The sequence below is a fragment of the Marmota flaviventris genome, chromosome 3 (genome assembly GCF_047511675.1).
Source record: "Marmota flaviventris isolate mMarFla1 chromosome 3, mMarFla1.hap1, whole genome shotgun sequence".
Classification (NCBI taxonomy): domain Eukaryota; kingdom Metazoa; phylum Chordata; class Mammalia; order Rodentia; family Sciuridae; genus Marmota; species Marmota flaviventris.
In genome coordinates, this window is record NC_092500.1 from 106,606,230 (window position 1) to 106,619,882 (window position 13,653).

Genomic DNA, 13,653 nt, shown 5'->3' on the forward strand with positions numbered 1-13,653 from the left:
ACTGTTAGCTAACTGCATTCCATGTAATAGAGAACAATAAGAAATTTTGAAAAATAAAAATAAAATTTTAAGACAATTCATATTTGAATATTAAAAGCACCAATCATAAAAATGCCCTACATTTCAATATCATAGGTTTTCTTGGTATTTTCCTATGCATTCCCATTTGTTATAAAAATTGCTATGGTTTAGATATTAGGTGTCCCCCTAAACCTCATGTGTGAGACAATGAAAGAAAATTTAGAGGTGAATTGACTGGGTTAACTTGATCAGCAAATTAATCCCCTAATAAGAATTAATTGGTATATACTTTGTCTGTGGTGAGAGAAGTATCTCTCTCTCCTTCCTGGTGTGAGGTCCTGAGCTGTTTTCCTCTGTCATTCCCTTCTGCCATGATGTTCTACCTCATCTCCAGCCCTGAGGAATGGAGCCCATTGTTTATTGTCTGAGGCCTCTGAACCCATGATCCCCAAAATACCCTTTCCTCCTCAACAGTTGTTCTCTTTACATCTTTTAGTCACAGCAGTGAAAAAGCTGACTAAAGCAAATTGGTACCAAGAAGCAGGGTCATTGCTGTGACTAGCCTGGTCATGTAGTTTAGAAGCTTTTGGAACTTTTTGGAATTTGGGGGAGGAAATTTGGAAATTTTAGTGATGTAAGCCTTTAGAATATTTTAATGGACTTTAATGGGAAGTTCTGGTGGGAGTTCAGAAGGCTACAATGCCAACAGGACTGTGGCCAGTAAAGACTGGTCTCTTGAGGGTTCAGGGGAGAAGGGGTACTCTATTGAATATCGCACTAGAGGCCATTCATGGCTAAGAAGGTGTCTGTGTTTGCCCATGTCCTGAGACTTTCTAGGAGGTTGAATTTAGAGATGATACACTTCTTATTCTGGAGGAAGAAATTTCTAGGAAGCATAGCATTCAAGATATGGCATGATATTGCTGGCAGCTTTTAACCAAGTTTATTGTGTTAATTAGGAGTAGGAACCAAAACAGAAAGATTTAAAAAACTTGCATTTTAACCAGACAGCTGTGAGTAAAACTGGGGTAAGGAATGTATGGGCCACTAAAGACTTTACCCAGAGACTATAGGAAAGATGGCTTGAGGAATTGGCAAGACCCCATCCATCTCAGGCTCAAGGGTGTAAAAGTAAAAAAAGTAAAAATGCCTTTGAGAAGAGGCCAGTAGGGCATCCTGCTTGCACAGGGTGGCCTAGGAATTTGTTGCAACATGCTGTGTCACCCAGCTCTGGAGAGGCTGCTGCCTGGTTCCTGCAGGTTTGGCTACAGCTCAAGATGGTGGCAGTCCTTGGTGTCAACCACATAATGCTGGTTCTGCAGGAATACAATAGGCTAGAGTTAGGGGTTCATGGAAGTTTTGACCAAGATTTCTATGGAAGGCCTGCGGGGCAAGGCAAGGTTGCAGCAGGGTTGGTGTCCATGTGTCCCTGTGTCTGTCTCTGATAAGGCAATGTGTGGAGATGTGAGGAAGAAGCCAAAGCCATACTGAAGACACACAAGATTAAAGAAATGTCAGTACTGTGGAACATCTGCCAAGGAAAGCTGCAGAAATTGAGCACAGACAAGCCAAATGAGAGGCCACATGGGATACAATGTACAAATCTATAGGGGCAGAGCTACACAAGCCCTTTGGAAAGAACATCAGGATGCTATATGCTCTAGATGCTTGACATGGAGCTATAGGACTTGTTCATCCGGATGGATTTCTATCTTGCTTTGGCCACATTCCTTTTTTCTATACCTCTATTTCTCCTTTATGGAATGGAAATGTTGACTGTGCCTTTATATACTAGATACATATAACTTGATTTTGATTTTTACAGGGGCTTATGCTGAGAGTTTGCCTTGAGTCTCAGAGGAAACTTTGAACTTGGACTTATGAACAATGCCAAAATCTTGGGATAATGCTAAGATCATGGGGACTCTTTAAAGTGCACCAAATGTATATTTCATTGAGAGACAGACATGAGTTTTGGGGGGCCAGAGGCAGAATGTTATGATTTAGATATTAGATGTCTCCCAAAAGCTCAAGTGTGAGACAATGCATTAGGGTTCAAGGTGAAATGATTGGGTTAATCAGTGCATTAATTCACTGATAAGGATTAATTGGATGGTAACCAGGCAGGAAGGGTGTGGCTGGAGGAGATGGATAATTGGGGTCTTACCTCTGGAGTATGTATTTTGTCCATGGTGAGGGGAATCAATCTCTCTCTCTCTCTCTCTCTCTCTCTCTCTCTCTCTCTCTCTCTCTCTCTCCTTTCTGGTATAATGTCCTGAACTGCTTTCCTCTGTCATCTTCCATAATATTCTGCTTCACATCAAGTCCCAAGGGTTGGAGTGAGCTGTCTATGGACTGAGACCTCTGAAACTGTGAGCCCCAAAGTAAAGTAAACTTTTCCTCCTCTAAAATTGTTCTTGTCAGGTCTTTTAGTAACAGCAGCAGAAAAAAAAAACCTGATGAAAACAATAATTCTTTATTAGTATCTCCATTTTGAATTTGAGAAAATGAAAACTGAATGAATCTAAGGGACTTGAACTAGTTCACACTACTAAGAAATGTCAGAGACAAGATTAGAAGCTATGTTTATAAGACTCTTCATCAAGGATTTGCTCAATAAATCATACTCCCAAAGTTCACCTGAATCCTTTCCACTCTAACTGTGCCAGGTCCAACATAAAGGAAACAAATTTGAAATTGGTATTCCATGGCTTGTATTATGAAAATGTATGTTCTCCTTAAAAATCAAACTCTAATTTGAAAAGGGTGTTTTCTGATTCTGGAACTCTGAAAATGAGCAAGAAGAAAATCTTGGATCTGCAAGTAAAATTCTCAGTTTAGGACCAGGGCTATAAAATGAGTCCTAGTAGGGAGGACTTGCTGGGAGGGCAGTGAAGGCTATGGGAACCCTATCAGGTAGGAAAAATTGCAAATGGGCCAACAGCCAAATGAAATAGAATAGGACATCTGCAAAGGTTAACTGATGGTCAAATGCAGTCTGGGTATTTTATTTTAGGATTTTTATTTTGTCTTTTTTTTTTTTGGCTTATATTAGTGGGGTAGAAACAGTTTGTTTCCAATTAGGTTTAAATATTTCATATTCTAAGTATTTACCATAAAAGCCTGAGTTTCTCACCTTCTTTTCTTTAAAAAAATTGGAATAGAAAGCTAGTATGCTATGTAAAATTATGGCAAACCATAAAGTGTAGCAGCTGCCTCTTTGCATAGGGTATCCATGTTCTATTTTCCACATTTCCATAACTTGCTCATAAATGCTACCCTTTATGTTTTGTTAACTTACAAGGTTTATTTGGCTTCTATAGGTATTCAAGTATGTGATTTTTGATTTAGAGATGCCTCATGATCTATAGCAAGCATGACAACCATGGAATCACCAATGAGATGACATGATATATATGGGCTGTAGAAATTGTATCACCAAATTGAGCATCTTTTGTTTTGTTTTGTTTTTGCAACCAGCAATAAAAACCTCCTTGAAAAGAGTGTATTCTTAATGAATATGCAGCTAGGTTATATGAGTGGCCAGAGAGCCGCTTGCCTAAGGCTGATTCCCATGTAATCTGCTCTCTCCATGAAAGAGTTGAGAATATTGATTATGACACCTGCTTACCTGTAAACATTCTCCCCAAAAGTCTCTTATAAAGAGGAAGATCTTCAGAAATAAAATATAATATCTTATTTGCAAAGAGTAGAACACAGTATCCAAAATGCTAATCAACTATTTCTATTGGTTTCTGTAATAGTTAATTTGAATTGTCAACTATATTGCATTAAGGGAAGCCAATGATTAAGAGGCTTCTTGGTATGTCTAGGAATGATTGGAATGTGGGATAGCAACTGAAGAAGAGACCCTTTCTGAGTGTGGGCAGCACCATCCAATAGGTTGGAGGCTTCGATGGAATAAAAGTTGGGAAAACAAGGAAGTAGCAGCAGATGCAAGCTCAATTCTTCTTGAATGGGTTCTTGATTGCTGCTGTGATCACTTGAGGACATCAAACTCTTGGTCCTTTACTCTTCTAAAGAGGACTCTGCCAGTGATTCTCCAGGGAGTGTCCAGAAGCCTTTGGTCTTGGCCTGGGGTAACATCATTTATTCCTCTTTTTCTGAGGCTTCAGCATCTTGAACTGTGGAGCTACTTGTTCCTCCAGCTCTCCAGCCTGCAGATGGCCATTGTGAACTATCCAGCTTCTGGTTGTGCAAATAAATCTAAAAATCCCCTTTTTATAATCATACTTCCTGTTGGTTCTGCTGCTCTAGAGAACCATGACTAATCCAGTATCACACAGAAGAACATTCAGAAAATGAGGAATAAGAGAGATATAAGGGGAGATTTGGGGGCATTTCAGTCGAGGCCATACTGGAAGGGTGACCCTGTGAGAGTACTTGTGCTACCTATAATTGTGAGAGATGTAACCTCATCAGTCCATCCTAGTTTGAATGACTGGGCGGTAACTACAGGCAGGTAGATTAAGGCTGGAGGGTGTGGGTCACTGGGGGTGTGCCCTGGATGGATTCATATTTCTTCCACCCTCCTCTGCTTCAGCTTTCTCTGCCATGAGAGGAATAATGCTCCTCTGTCACACTTGTCGTCTTTGACTTTCTGCCTCATCTTGAGCCCAAAACAATAAAGTCAGCTGACTATGTACAGAACCACAGAAACTTTGATCCAAAAACAAACTTTTCTGTCTCTAAGTTGTTGGGTATTTTGGTCATAGCAATGAAAATCTTAAGATGGAAGGGAATAGGAAAAGAATTATTTATAAGGACTATGGGACCCTAGGAATGAAAGGGAAGTGAAGAAATTGAGAAATATTTTTTTCTTATGCTTTATGCCTAGAATTTCTTCTTTTGTCACTTTCAAACAGGTTCTAGATGAAACAATACTTAATGTTCCATTAAATCCCAAGAAGTTATAATTTTATAAGATATAATATTGGTAATTTATGTGTATTCTCTCTCTACAATGTACAGAAGAGATGGGACACATGACATATTAACACAGAAAGAGAAGCAAACAACTACTTAACATAGACTTGTAGAACCACAGGCTTAGGAGAAACTAATATAACCATTTAGTTGTCAACCTATTGTTGGTATATTCTTTACATTTCCAAATAGTTAGAACACTACTTATGCTTGAACATCTTATGATTGAAAATGAAAGTCCATTTGGTTTGAATGACTGAATCTCAGATCGCAAGCTACAGGAATATAGATTTTCAACACGATGTCAGGAAAAACAGTCATGAAATAGATATGGGTATTGAGCACCAATATCTTGCCAGATTCTGTATAATATGTTAACAGTATACAGAAAAAACTCTTTGCAATCAAAGATGTCACAATATATTTAAGAGAAAATATGTATTAAAATAAATACATTACATTTATGATAAGCATAAAATACAGATGCTCTTAAAGCATAGAAATGTGTTACTAAAGCTACCTACAGATATAAACAGAGGTGGAGTTTCTACATCTTCTTTATGATGTACCTTGGGGTTTTTCTCTTCTTCTTTTTTTTAAAGATCTACATTTTCAACTCATTTTTAACCAAGATTTAATAATTAAAGAATCTCCATTTTCAATCAATTATTCAATAACAATTTATTAGGGGCTAGAGTATGGATCGGGAATGTCCCCAAAAGGTTAATATATTAAAGGCTTGATGCTCAGCTTCACACTAATTTGAGGTTGTGTAAACTTTAAGGAGTGGGAACCTACTGGGAGTTATTCAAGTCTAAGTTATTCAAGTCATTAAGGAAATGCCCTCAAAGGAGATTGTGAGACCCTGTCTCTTTTTTAATACTTATTTATCTATTAGTTGTAGATGGACACAATACCTTTACTTATTTATTTTTATGTGGTGCTGAGGATCGAACCCAGGGCCTCGCATGTGCTAAGCAAGTGCTCTACCACTAAGCCCCAGCCCCAGCCCCCCTGTCTCTTCTTTCTGTCTTTGCTCCATGGCCATGAGGCAAGTGATTTTTTTCTACTACATGTTCCTACTATGATGTACTACCAGGCTCAAAAGTAAGGCAGTCAGCTAATCATAGACTAAAAATGACAAAACTGTAAGCCAAAATAAACTTTTTCTCCTGATTAATTTGACTCATGTCAGGGCTGGGGTTGTGGCTCAGTGGTAGAGTGCTTGCTAGCATGCATGAGGCACTGGGTTCAATCCTCAGCACCACATAAAAATAAAATAAAGATATTGTGTCTACCTAAAACTAAAAAAATAAATATTAAAAAAAGCTCTCAGGGGGAAAATTTGATTCATGTCAGATATTTCTCATAGAGATAAAAAACTGACTAAAACATTAGAAAATAGTCTGAAAGTTTCTCTGAACATTTGTGATGCTATTTTTCTATTCAAATTCCCATTAATTTAAAGGAATTCTAAGCCCTATTTCAATATTATTACTAATCATTAAGATGGTATACTTCATAATTTCCAATGACCTTCCCAGAGCACTCCACTGCAGCAACACATTCCATAGTTAAAACAATCTCATGTAATTATCTGAACTCATACCTCTATAATCTTAAATCTGAATACCTACATTCTCACCATTAACACTTTTTTATCTCTTCACCTACATCATATTCAATCTTAGCACAAAACAGCTATTGTCATCAAGAATTCAATCAATTTTCTGACTTCACTTTCCTTACTGCCTGATTTCAAAAGATCCATCATTTCAGTTGCAACTTCCTCATCCCCATTCCTTTCCACACACCCTCCTCCAAAGCCACAGGCCTTGTCATCCTAGCTCCCCAACTTCTCTGTCCCTATCCCAGGGTTGCAGAATGATGCTTGAGAAAGTTCTACCATGGGTAGAATGATGGCCTTAAATATTCAGACCTAAACTGTAAGCAGTAACTATAAATCTCAGACACAAAATGTTATAAAGAAAATAAACAAAAAGTCCCATTTTCAACAGGTATTCTTTTACATTATTTTCCCCTAATGAATAGTGTAATTTCATATTATTGTACTCCTGTAGCATATACTGATTTTTTAATAACACTGTATCATAAGCAATTTTCCATGATGTTATACTTCTTAAGCATCATTTAAAATGACTGCACAGTGAGAGAAGCTGTTCCATGGTTTCGTCATCAAATTTCTTGAAAGAGTGCACATCACTTACTACATTTACTTACTAATATGCCATCCATTGCAAAATATACAGTGATAAGGCAAAATGCCTGTTATTTTGTGACACCTACTACAACAAAATTCATAAATGACCTTATCTCAAAAAGGGTTATGTTCACGAAGTTGCATTAAAACTCAAAATGAAAAGGATATATCATAAATTTATTACTCCAGATGAAGTCTTAACATGGGAGGTCCAGGTCTGAATAGCAGAGTTGCTCCAGAAAGTCATTGGGGACACAGGTTCTGTGGATCTAAAGCTGTGCTTACCGTTCACAGAACTATATGGAGAAACAAAATGACAGTCCCATCTCCATAAATCAGTTCTCCATTTCAAATGCAGAAAAAAAAGAATTGGACAAAGAAGACAAAAGGCCTGCATCAGCTACTTGTTAATGACAAATATAGAGAATTTGATAGGAAAATTATTCTTAAACTTCCTTTATCAGGATACACTTAGCTGTAGCTAGCAGTAAGGCAGGCTAAGAAATAATACAATAATTTTGACAGCCATTTTATCACCAGAAACAATTGGATAACAGAATTGGAAGATAGTTAGTAACCTGTGACATATTTCCCAGTATTAAATTTACTTTACTTAACCCTGCAGCATTATTTGTCCCTTTGATCTCCTTGATTACTATTCACTACACCTAGTTCTTTCATTTATATGAACATTTTTCCTCAGAAATTAATAATATGGTGGTTTCTTATTTCAGTACATTACCAGAGTTCTCTCTTCCTTGAATCTCATGTTGCTTTCATTATATTTATACTTTTAGATACTTTATATTTGTGTTCACAGTTACTACATATTTGCTGATGACCCCACCTCCTTAATTAGTACTTACATCTTCCATCAGAAGTTTGAAAGTAATGTATTTGTTAGGCTATTTACACCTACATAGATATTCAGTAAAAATCTCAAATTTCTCAATATATACCTGAGCTCTTTATTATCCTACAAATCTGTTGTTCTTATGTAGTTTCTGTCTTGGTTATTTCTCACATAATGCTAATAAATCCAGTAATATAAGGCAATTCACAACTCTTTTTTTAACCACTCCTAACTAAAGAGTAGTCAAGTTTTATGAATTACATCTTCAATACTTCTCTAAAACCCATCTTTTCCCAATACTTACCATCTTAGAAATTGTGATTATTATTCTGCCCACAGCACACCTTCTTCCTAAACCATGTTTCATGCTTCCCAAATGGTCTTCTTTAAACAAAGTTTTTCATGCCATTCTTTTGTTTAAAATCATTCAGTGACTTTAATTCACCTTCAGAATAAAGTCCAAACTTATTAGCATTATTTAAAATGTCATTTGAAGTCAAATAGCTCTTAAACTATTCAACCTCGTTTTCCATCTGTACCTTAACTAATACCTGATATGTCAGTGCAAATGATTATCAAACTTCTCAGAGCCCACCAAACTATTATGTGTAGCCATTTTCTGCTCTCTCTTGTGCCTAGATAGCATCACCATGCTCTTATCTACCTATACAATTTACACATAATCTTGGAGATAGATACATTAAAGGTCATCTTCTTAGTGGATTTTCCTCATCCCTACTTCCTCCAACAAACTGCATCAGGTATTCACTTTTCTTTACCCACTTAACATCAATGTATATATTCACAAAGACAGCTGTTGTATTGTATAAAGTATGCTTGCTCATCCTGTGCTCTTTGAATCAGTTACTGCATCTATAGTGTGGCACCTAATATATGGCACCTAATATATGGCAGACATATAGATCATTTAGAATTTGATAAAGATTGCCTTGATTTATCTTTTTGCCATTTTTAGGTACCGAACTCTGAATTTTAGTAGGTAGCAAGTATTATCAAATAAAAACGTATATTTAAAAGAAAACACTTAAAAGGATTTTTTTAAAAATTGGAAATCTGAAGTTATAAAATTATTTATATAAAATTAGGTCATATATAAACAAACTCTTTACATACTGTTTTATAAAAATAGTTATGGTTTTACCATAACTTCTGTTTTCTTTTCATTAAAGTACAGGTTATAATAAGATTTAAAAAACATTTACAATAAGGTCTACAAGAGCAGTTTTGATCTAGTATGTGTCTAGTGTGACTTTTCTGTGTGATACACATTGCTGTTGTCCCATAAAATCTGGTCTGCTCAGAAGTAATTTCTTTTTATTTCAGGTGCTTTTTAACTGACACACAGCTCTTGATCTTTTCTAAATAACCCTTGAAATGTCTTTCTAACTTCCAGGAAAATGTACCACAGCTTCACTCTACCTACAGGATAAGAATTCTTTAGTTCTAGCCTCTATATTCTTTCTATTTAGTTTTATGTACCATGATGTTGGGAGGTGGTTTTAAACTTTCTTTTGGAAATCTATATTTCCATGCTTATTAGAGTGGGAACTAAAAACTGATCGTCCCTTCTATTTACAGTCCATGAAATTTCCTTCATTCCATCATAAAAATAGTGACTCAGAAAATTACTTTTTAATCATGTCATGCTTAGTTCAGTGGTTTCAAAATGGCTTCGTGTTGATGGAGTGCATCAGAATTGCCTGGGAAGTATATTAAAATTAAACATTCCCAGTCTCCAACCCAGCCATTCAAGAGAAACTTCAGAATTGATACCCTTTAATCTGTTTTAAACAAGAACAAAGGCAATCCTTACTTCAACCCACTATGAGAATTTATTAAAGTACAATGTCTAACATGAATCCATGTCAATAATCACTATTTTCTGAATAAAATAAAAATAAAACAAAATAACATAAATAAAATAAAAAGATTTTATTATTTCTGTTTAAAATAAAATGGCAACTATATACATTAAAATAAAGTTTGGGCTCTTCTAGAACTTAATTGTAGACAAGTAAAAGAGTTCCATCTGTCTGAAAAAATTAGGAAGCCCAGATTTCTGTACCTGAGTAGAATGTGCAAGAAAATGGTAAGCCAGTGCTTTTACACTGACAACCAGAAAAATTCAGATATAGTATCAAAATAAATCACATATTTTTTAAGACATCAATGAGCTATGAAAGCAATTATCTAGAACCCCAGAAGGAGAGAATACTTGCAAGGTAACCTGATCATATCTAGATATTCATATCTAGGAACATTTGACAATTGTGGGTAAGGGCTCAATGGGAGAAATAAGAAACCAGAAAAATTCTGTTGAGATTTTGTAGTGGGAGATTAACAATTTGGAAACTTGAGGGAATAAGAACACATTACAAGTTTTTCCAATGAGAAACTTGCTGAAATCTGGTGCTCAGTAGATGGATAGGGAACTAGGGAGAGAAAAGAATCTGTAAAACAGAAACAAATGTGGAATCTAAAACTGAAAATACTGTATCTGGAATTCAATGGGTAGGTTTAGAAAAAAAACACAGAATTAGTGTTTTAGTCAATTAATTAGAGAACAAGTCAATAAAATACTCAAATTTAAGCAGATACATACAAAAGACGAGAGGAAAAAAGAAATGAGCACAAGAGACTCAAGCAATATGCTCATTATATATATTAGTCTTTGAGCATACTGCCTGAATATGATCAAAGACATATATATGTTTGGGATTCTATAAAGGGAAGAGAGAAAATGGGTCAAAGTCATATTCAAACATCATCACAGCTAAGAGTTTTCTGGAAGTGAATGATTGATCTCAATCCCCAAATTTAAGAAGGTAAGTGAACCCCAAGACGATAAATATACATACATACACCCCTACCTTCCTATGTAAATTGAAGATCTGAAAATCACAGGCCAAAAGAAAATCTGGAAAACAGTGAAAAGAGAGATTTTTTAAAATGACATAATGTTATATTCAAAGAAATAACAATAAGAATGATGTCTGACTTTTTGAAAGAAATAATACAAACCAAAAAGCAATAGCATAATATTTTAAATCTGATTAAAAAAATAATAACAGCCAAGGAAGAATGTTTTACTTCGCAGAAATATTCTCCAAAAGTAAGGGTGAAATAAAGAAGTTTTCAAAGACTAAGATATGTTTTTGTCAGAAAACCTGTCTCCCCCTCCAACAAAAGGGGAATTCTTCAGAAAGATATTAATTGATCCTAGATAGAAAAGCTGATGTGCAGAGAAAATGAAGAATATTGGGCAATATAAACATAACTGAACATTAGTTTTAGAAAACAATTATTGCAAATTATTTTAATGTAATTTTGTAATGTTTTGAGAAGTTTAAATATAGAGTTAAAATATATTAACAATACATAAGCAGGAGACAGTAAATGGAACTTAAACTTTCTGAGGGTTTATGGAATGAGAATATAGAAAAAGTAATCACTTGTATTAGGCTCCAAGAAATCAAATATGCATTTTGTAATCTCCACAAAACTGATAAATGATTGTATGACTAAGAAGACAAATAAAAATAATAAAAATATTATATCCCTTGAAAAAAAAAGACAGGAACATTTTTTAAAAGGAAAAGAACATAAAACAAACAGACATAGAAAATGACCAATAAGAAGGTAAACATAAACCTAATCACACTAATTACATTAAGCTTAAATATATTACTTCAAGTAAAAGACAATATAAAATTGTCACAGTAGAGAGGAAAGAAACAAAATATAACTGAACTAGGTAGTATTTAAAATATACATACTTTAAAATTTGTAAAAACAAAATATTTGAAAAAAGTATATATATATATATATATATATATATATATATATATATATATATATATATATATATAAAACAAAATACCGTGTGTGTGTATAACAAAATACCATGTAAACACTAACCAAAGAAAATTTCCAACTTCAGACAAAGCTTTTAGGTAAGAAACATTATAAGATAGCCTAGAAGCTCCTCAAAAGGTTAAACATGAAGTTAATATATGACACAGGTATGCTGTTTACTATACAGGCCCTGAGAAATGAAAATGTATGTTAACTTAAAATTTTGTAATGAATGTTCAAGGTAGCATTACTTATAACAGACAAATGGGAACAATCATAGATATGTCCATCAGAGATATACAATATGCTATATGTCGTATGTTTATACAATAGAATACTGTTGGCTCTAAAAAAATATGGATTACATGCTAAATGAAACATGAGCAAAACTTGAAAATACTTTGCAAAACAAAATAAAACAGTCACAAAATATCACATGCTATTAAATTTCATTAATATTATTTATTCAGAATAGGCAAATTTATAAAGACAGAACGAATATTAAAGGTTTCCTAGAGCTGTGGAGGTTGAGGTGAGTAATGGGGAATAAGAGATAACACGTTTCTTTTGTGGTTGCTGGAAATATGCTAAACATAATTGTGGTGATGGTTACATGACTCTGTCAATATGTAAAATCCATTGCCTTATCTACTTTACAGGGATGACTTATGTGGTGTGATTTATAACTAAATAAAGCTCATTCAAAAATAAATACATAAGCACATTTCTTGTAGGAAAATAAGTAAAAAATAAAAAATATGATGTTATGATTTGAATGTGAGGTATCCCCCCAAAGCTCCTGTTAATTCAGGATATTCAAAAGTGCAATGACTGGAGTGGTAATCTAATAAATCCATTCTAGTTTAAATTGACTGAATGGGTAGTAACTGCACACAGGTGGGACATGGTTGGAAGAGGTGGATCACTGAGATATTCTCTGGAAGGGTGCGTTCTCCCTGAGGGCCCTTTCCCCTTTCTGTCTCTCTGATTCTTGACCCGACTATGAGCTGAGAAGCTTTCCTCCACTGAGTTCTTTGTGGATGATGTGCTGCCTGACTTTTGGCCCACAGCAATGGAGTTGGCCATCCATGGACTGAGACCTCTAAAACTGTAATCCCAAATAAACTTTTCCTCCTCTAAGTTGTTCTTTGTGTGTATGTGTATGGCACTGGGGATTGCATTCAGGGCAACTTTACCAGTGACACAGGAATGCCATTTACTATCTACAGGCCCTGAGAAATGAAAATGTATGTTTACTTAAAATTTTGTAATGAATGCTGAAGGTAGCATTACTTATAATAGACAAGTGGAAACAATCATAGATATGCCCATCATAGATATACAATATGTTATATGTTGCTATATCCCCAGCCCTTTTTTTAAAAAAAAATTAAACAGGGTCTCACTAAGCTGATGAAGTTTGTCTTTGTCTTGCAATCATCCTGCCTCAGCCTCCTGAGTCACTGGGATTATAGGCATGTTCCACCAGGCAAAGATCCTCTAAGTTGTTTTTGTCAAGTATTTTGGTCACAGAGACTAAAAAGTTGAGTAAAACATAAAATAATCCCAAATTGCACACAACCTACTGAACAGTCATAAAATTCATAAAATAAAATTGACAAAACTAAGTGGAGAGAGGTTTCAAGATGACAGAAGAGAGTGGATTGCTTTCCTGGCTTATCCAGGGCATGATAGAAAGAAAGTAGACAGGCAATTTCTCAGCAAGGTTGGTTAA